Source organism: Mastomys coucha, unplaced genomic scaffold, assembly GCF_008632895.1.
Source record: "Mastomys coucha isolate ucsf_1 unplaced genomic scaffold, UCSF_Mcou_1 pScaffold12, whole genome shotgun sequence".
Taxonomy (NCBI): Eukaryota; Metazoa; Chordata; class Mammalia; order Rodentia; family Muridae; genus Mastomys; species Mastomys coucha.
Genome location: NW_022196894.1, coordinates 89,157,819 through 89,165,091, shown reverse-complemented (window position 1 = coordinate 89,165,091; position 7,273 = coordinate 89,157,819).

Sequence of the window (7,273 nt, the reverse complement as noted above, 5' to 3'; positions counted from 1 at the left end):
GAGTGCTACTGAAAATGAAGTACATGGTTCAGTGAGTTTCCTAAAATTAGGCTTCCTACTGAGGCTCCTTTCAGTCCTGTGTGTTGCTGTGACACATTTTATTTGGCCGTCAGCAACTTGTAGATTTGTAGTGAGCAGAAGATGACTGTTTTTCATTAAGATAGTCACAGTTATGAAAACACAGAACACCTGAGAAACTGAAGGCGAAAAAAGACAGTCATAATTTTAGTCATGTCGGGTTGAACTTTCTACTGCAAGTAGTAGTAGACCCTTGATAAATAAATTCCATCCACACTGGCTTTGTACACACAGACAGCTGGTGTGTTCCCTTTGTTTTCTATTATGTTTGCATATGTATATATATTTTTTGTAAGTAGATTTTGTAATAAATGGATTTTTTGAACTTGAAAAAAAAAAGAGCTGCTTAAGAGTTCAGTCATGAAACTCATACTTTATCTACAACATTTAAAGATAGATACGTACTTCAGGTGCTGAGTGTTTTGTCTGTCATGTTAAAAACAGTTCATGCTCCAGAACTGAAACAAAACAAAGCAAAACTGTTTCTCTGTCTATGAACCAATGATATATATTTGATTACTTTTCTCAAAATGAGAATATGATTACAACAATACTTTTCTCAAAGAGGAAGTTAAGGTAAATACTACATTTTTATCATCTAACAACAACGCTAAACTTACATAAACAGTTTTCAACCATATTAAACCTAAATACTAAACGTAAAGGAAGCACACATTGTAATGTCCTTGAGTCACTGCCAGCATGTTTAATTTTGCTTGGTTCGGTCACTCAGTGACTAAACTTGTATATTCAGAATGTCACATGCCAATCCATAATATTTTATTGCTCTACAGTATTCAAAGAATTTATAATGGAAAGATGAAACTGTCCATCCAAAAGTGAATGTTAAAAAAATATGGTAGAAGCTCCTGGTAGAATATATGTATATTTCTTGTCTCATTGAGTTTGAAAATAATGTTGAAAAATGGCAACCACGTTTTTGAACTAGTCACCACAAAGATCAAAGCAGCACTAACTTCATTTGGAAAGCCTTTGTGTGGGCAGAGACCTGGATATGCTGGTGAGTTTAAGCACCCACCACTGCTTTCATCTCTTCTGTTTGCACTGAGGTATCCCTGAGGCACTGACACTCATCCCTGTTGAAGCCATAATGTAGTTTCCTACTGGCTCTGCTTCCATGGTAACCTTTACTGCCAAGCTATGAGCTTCCTTTCTATCCCTGAACTGAGGACAGATGTGCAACACAAACCTGAGGACATAAGAAAATCCAAATAAAGACCTAGAAAAGATTGATGGCAATAATTCTGAGCCTAATGCCACATAAAATAGCTTGATACCCACAGCATAGGGGAACAATCAAAATTATTGCCAAAATGTATCACCCAGTAGGTGAATAACACCTGTAGAGTCAGACCATGGATCATGCAGATGCTGTGACGAAGAATAGAGCGTTCCATGGACCAAATTCCATGGTTGACTTGGAGACATGGATAAGTCTCTCAAGATCAAAGCTAAGTGTTTGGTTCCCATAATATTAGAGATCAATTTAAACATTACTGTAGGCACTGAATCCACACTATTTCCTCCCTAGCTACAGATTACTGATTAAAAATAAAACAGGCTGCAAGTCATGTATTCATGTTTCCTCAGTGAGCCTCCCACTCCTAGAAGCACCTCTACCCACTGGGTGCTGACCCCCATCACTCACTAACAAGTTCTTATATGGAAAAGTAAAATTCACCAGTACAAACAAAGTAAGGATAATGACGGATGAAAGTCCAGGATACACTTCTCAGAAAGAATTCCTCCCAGACACTCTGAAGAGCAAAACAAAAACTAAATTCCAGAAAGGATCATGCCTAGAACACAGGAACAGTGGCAACACAATTAAAATTTATAGAAAATCTAAAATAAGGCCACTGAACAAGAATAGCCTTGAACTTAAATGCTGAGTGATTTAGCATATGAAAAATTGGGAAGCCCAGGGGCCTGAGATAGTCTGTTTACTAGAGCAGATCTCTGCTCGCCCATCAGCTCTGGCACTGGGTCATCTGGGTGCAGCTTGGACAGGGTCAATCTTTGGAGAATCTGTCAGAGCCCCCTGGTATGCATTAGGGACAGTCATGCGAGCAGTTCAATGCTTATGTTTCTCCAAGGGCTTCAGTCCAACTATCCAAATGGGTACCAACCTTACTGTCTGGGGCTTATGTACCAGACAAGTGTCATGCCACATAGTGTTCTCAAGACTATCAGAATGGTCTACCAAATGACTGCCCTGGTCACTAATAACCTGGTTAGGTAGCTCTGCATCACATCAATGGCTCACAGCTTTAGAAGGTCGGCAATGAGTAGCTACCTCACTAAGGAAAGCTTGTTGCAGCCAATGACTGTGTCTACTCAGTTTACAGCATATCACGCCCTTTTCTACTTCATAAGGGAGAATTTCTCACAAGCTCATACTCGTGTATTGCTGCTAATGTAGGTAACATGATAAGACAAGAGGTAGGAATATACCTGTAACTGGGTTGTGACCACCACATAGTCATGATATTTTAAGGGCAATCCTGCCCATTTATCTCTGCTTTACCCCATTTTAGCACTTTCAATAGAGCTTTCTACATATCCACAAACAGCATGTCGGCTGCTTTGGTCATGGTTGCCACTTTCTATGCCTCAATAAAGACATCTCTAACTTTCAAGCACGTGGGGTACTTACGAATTGATACACCAGCTGGAGTCAGTGATAAGACCACACAAATTGCCAGTGAGGTTACTCAGATAGACTATCCATTTGCCATTAGAGAACAGGATTCCAGGGGCTGGTGTCCTGAGCAGACCTTGGGCACAAGCTCTGCAGCCAGTCCCACAATACCCAGAGCAAGTTCCACTACCAGGAATTCTGAGACTCTCAGGATCAGAGGTGAGGGGGACACAACATCTGTCCCAACATCTGGAGTAACTGGGACCAGCGGGACCAGGCATACTGGAACTGGGCTAGCAGAGTGGCTCGGGTTCCTTCCGGTCTCTCTGGGCTGGTGTCCAGAGTAGACCTTGAGCCCAGGCTCTGCAGCTAGTCCCACAACACCCAGAGGAAGCTGCTGCACTCCCGGTACTCTAACAAACCCAGGATCCCAGAATATCAGGATCATGGAGACAGTTTGACTCTGAGGAGTTCTGACACAACCAGGATCACAGGAAGGACAGGCTCCAGTCAGATTTAGCAAGGGTAAGTAGCACTAGAGATAACCAGATGGTGGGGGGGGGGGCAAGCATAAGAAAAGAAACAACACAAACCAAGGATATTTGGCATCATCAGAACCCAATTCTCCCACCATAGCAAGTCCTGGCCACACCATCACACCAGAAAAGCAAGATTCAGATCTAAAATCATCACTTCTCATGATGATGATATAGGACTTTAAGAAAGACATAAATAGCATCCTCAAAGAAATACAGGAGAACACAGGTAAACAGCTAGAAGCCCTTCAAGCAGAAAAACAAAAATCTCTTAAAGAACTACAGGAAAACACAATCAAACAGGTGAAGGAAATGAGCAAAAACATCCAGAATCTAAAAATGGAAATAGAAACAATAAAGAAATCAGAAAGAGAGAAAACCCTAGAGATACAAAACCTAGGAAAGAAATCAGGAGTCATAGATGCAAGCATCACCAACAGAATACAAGAGATAGAAGGGAGAATCTCAGGGGCAGAAGACACCAAGAAAACATTGACACAACAGTCAAAGAAAATGCAAAAAGGGAAAAGGTCTTAACCCAAAACATCCAGGAAATCCAGGATGCAATGAGAAGATCAAACCAAAGGATAATAGGTATAGAAGAGAGTGAAGATTCCCAAGGAAATGGGCCAGTAAATATCTTCAACAAAATTATAGAAGAAAATTTCCCTAACTTAAAGAAAGAGATGCCCGGGAACATACAAGAAGCCTACAGAACTCCAAATAGACTGGACTAGAAAAGAAATTCCTCCTGTCACATAATAAAAAAAAAACACCAAATGCACTAAAATAAAGAATTTTAAAAACAGTAAGGGGAAAAGGTCAAGTAACATATAAAGGCAGGCCTATCAGACTTACACTAGACTTCTCATCAGAGACTATGAAAGCTAGAAGATCTTGGGCAGATGTCATACAGACCCTACAAGAACACAAATGACAGCCCAGGCTACTATACCCAGCAAAACTCTCAATTACCATAGATGGAGAAAACAAGATATTCTTTGACAAAACAAAATTTACACAATATCTTTCCGCAAATCCAGCCCTACAAATGATAACAGATGGAAAACATCAACATAAGGAGCAAAACTACACCCTAGAAGAAGCAAGAAAGTAATCTTTCAACAAAGCCACACAAACCTAATTCCACCTCTTACAACAAAAACAGGAAGTGACAATTACTTTTTCTTAATATCTTAATATAAAAATTAATATTACCAGTATATTCTAATTGATTGAAATCCAAAAATATGAGGAATTAGAAATTTGTTGATTGTCTCCAATAGTCTCTCTAATTTGGTAATTGGAGAAATAGGTCCAATATTGTACAATCTATATATACTTTCAGCTTGTGACAGTATCTTGCTGTGAACAAAATAAGGGTCTTAAGATCTTGCTTCTCCTATCTCAGCCTCTCTATTAGTGGTATTGTTTATTTCATGTTTTTACATTATACTATGGTTTTCAGAACAGCTTATATATTTCAAAATTATTTATATACTCAAGGGAGACATAGACAATTAACTTGGGAGGTGGCTTCTGGAAAGAGAACAACAATGAGTGAGACTGAATGCTTTGCTTGACATTTGTAGCTCTTGTATCAAGTTTGAAGAAGAGGACTTTATAAGTTACTCTTTCTCTGAGATGAATGCTTTTCCAAAGTATCACAGCTAATGAACCAAATTCTTACCCTCACCTAAATGTCTGTGCCACCCTCCAAGCAGAACTACTATTCACTGAAACAGTTGGTGAATGACTTTATGGATAGACCATCTTAATACACACACCATTTCTTAAATGAATGTAACCTGTTCTCTGTGGGCTGAAAATGAAGACAATCACTCAAGTCAAATAGCTTTGACCATAGCAGGAAGTCTGTATCCAAAAATCGTGCCTACAATTCATTCCTTGGCGCAGCAGAACTGTCAACTCCCAGCTTAGCTATGATGAAGGTAAAATCCTTTGGTGATGTGAGGGTCATTGAAATATAGCCTTATTACAATGAAGTCCAATGTTTGTTCTTATTTTGGGCTGTACCACAGTAAGAGCCAAGATTTGAAACTCTACTAAATACAAAACAAACAAACAAAAAGACTTTATATATTTATGTTCATTTAAGAATATACTAGTAGTAGTGTATTATTTTGAAATATATAGTTAATATGTTGGAGTTATTTAAAATTTATATTGAGAAAATGTATGTATTTTCAGTATTGCTGTAAGCAAACATGTACATAAGACTGTTAAATTGATTGTTGTTTTATATCAAACAACTTTTATAATACTCATTTTTATTGTTATAGTGTTTTATAAATTTTAAGGAATATGACAAAAAAAGATATTGTAGGTATTGAAGAGGGGAGTCTCTGGGAGGAGTTGGGATACAAAAGGAAAACAAGAATGTGATTTAATTCTATTTACTTAAAATGCTTTTAAATGTTAACACATTCAGATAAATTGAAATCATGTAATTTTTCTCATCATAATGCAATAAAAGCTAAAAACAAACAAACAAACAAACAAAAAAACAGGATTCCCTTGCCACACATGTAGGCCTGAGTACTCTGCCCATTTACTAGTAAAACCATCCTGCAGCCATGTTTCATCAAATACCGGAAGACATGTAGTCAAAGTCCCACCTTTGCAATGCCAATTTCCTGTGTCAGTCCTGCTTTATTGAGAGGCAGACTATAATGCGGGAATCTACAAGACACTTGGGCTGCCTACTGGAGTCTTCTGTTTATCAACTATGTCAGGTATGTGATGCCTTCCCTCAAGCCTCTGATGCTGGGTAGCCACCAGAGAAGGTAAGGCATTTCCATAGATTAAATAAACTCCACAGCAGCCACAAGAGTGTCAATAACCTATTGGTGAGGCTGTGGTGTTGTGAATCCACATGTCACTAATGCAGAGCAGATCTGCTCTCCCAGACTGAGGCTGGAAATTTGTTTCCATGTAACAGGACTCTACGTAGGACATTGAATGACACAGGTAGGCATGGGCCGGGCTCCAACTATCACAGTCACTGCATACTGCCAGACCCTGTTCTCCATGGGTGGGTGAGCCTTAGCGCCACCCCCTGGAGCAATGGAGACCATGCTTGACTTCAGAATAGACTATGGTAAATTATTACATAGGAAAAGGAAAAATCTTAGAAATACTCAGGATAATAGGGAGAAAGCAATGTTCTTCTTCCCTTCTACTGACATTTTCACTTTCAAATTTAGGGGAGAATTGAGAAATTTTCAGAACACAGAGCATCTCTCCTGGGAACTGGCATGGGGGACAAGGATGAGAGTGGGCCCATGTGGTCTACACAAAGCTTTCAGAATGTGTAGTGAACCAAAGGAACCTAGCTGAAACTGGAACTCATTGGAAAAGTGAGTTTCAGAAACTCTTATGATTATTTATCCACATGACAAAGAATAAAAAGGAAAAGAAAGACATGTAGATCATCCTGGCAATATAAAATGTCAAACTGCCCAAGAATACCAGGAGCAAGCAGCTTGCTCCAGGACAAGGCAGGGAATGGAGCCCCAACCCTTTTTCTGTCTATCATAGACAGAACAAAATATGAAGAAAAATATACTGTGAAAGTTAGGCTCTGCCATTCCTCTACAAAGGTGACTTCGCTCCCCCTGTTCCTGGGTAAGGAGAGCTATGTGTTTGAGGATGTGAGTGGCAGAACCCTGACAGAGAATCAAAATTGGGGATACCTTCCAGGCTCTAAACTTAGAATGAAGCTATCCCACATATAATGCTCTGAGCGGGGAGACATAGGGGAAAGTAGAACTGTGCTAACCAGATTTGGAGGAGGATCTCCAGGTCCTTCTGTTGACAAACTGATTCACTTCCCTTAGACCTAGTCTTCTTTTAAAGGATTCCTACTTTCTCATTCATACAGGAAGCCACATAATTTGGTAGATGAGCCACCCTATAAATGATGAGGCCCACTGAAACTTTGGAAACATTGTCACTGGTCTGTGTCTCAGGACAA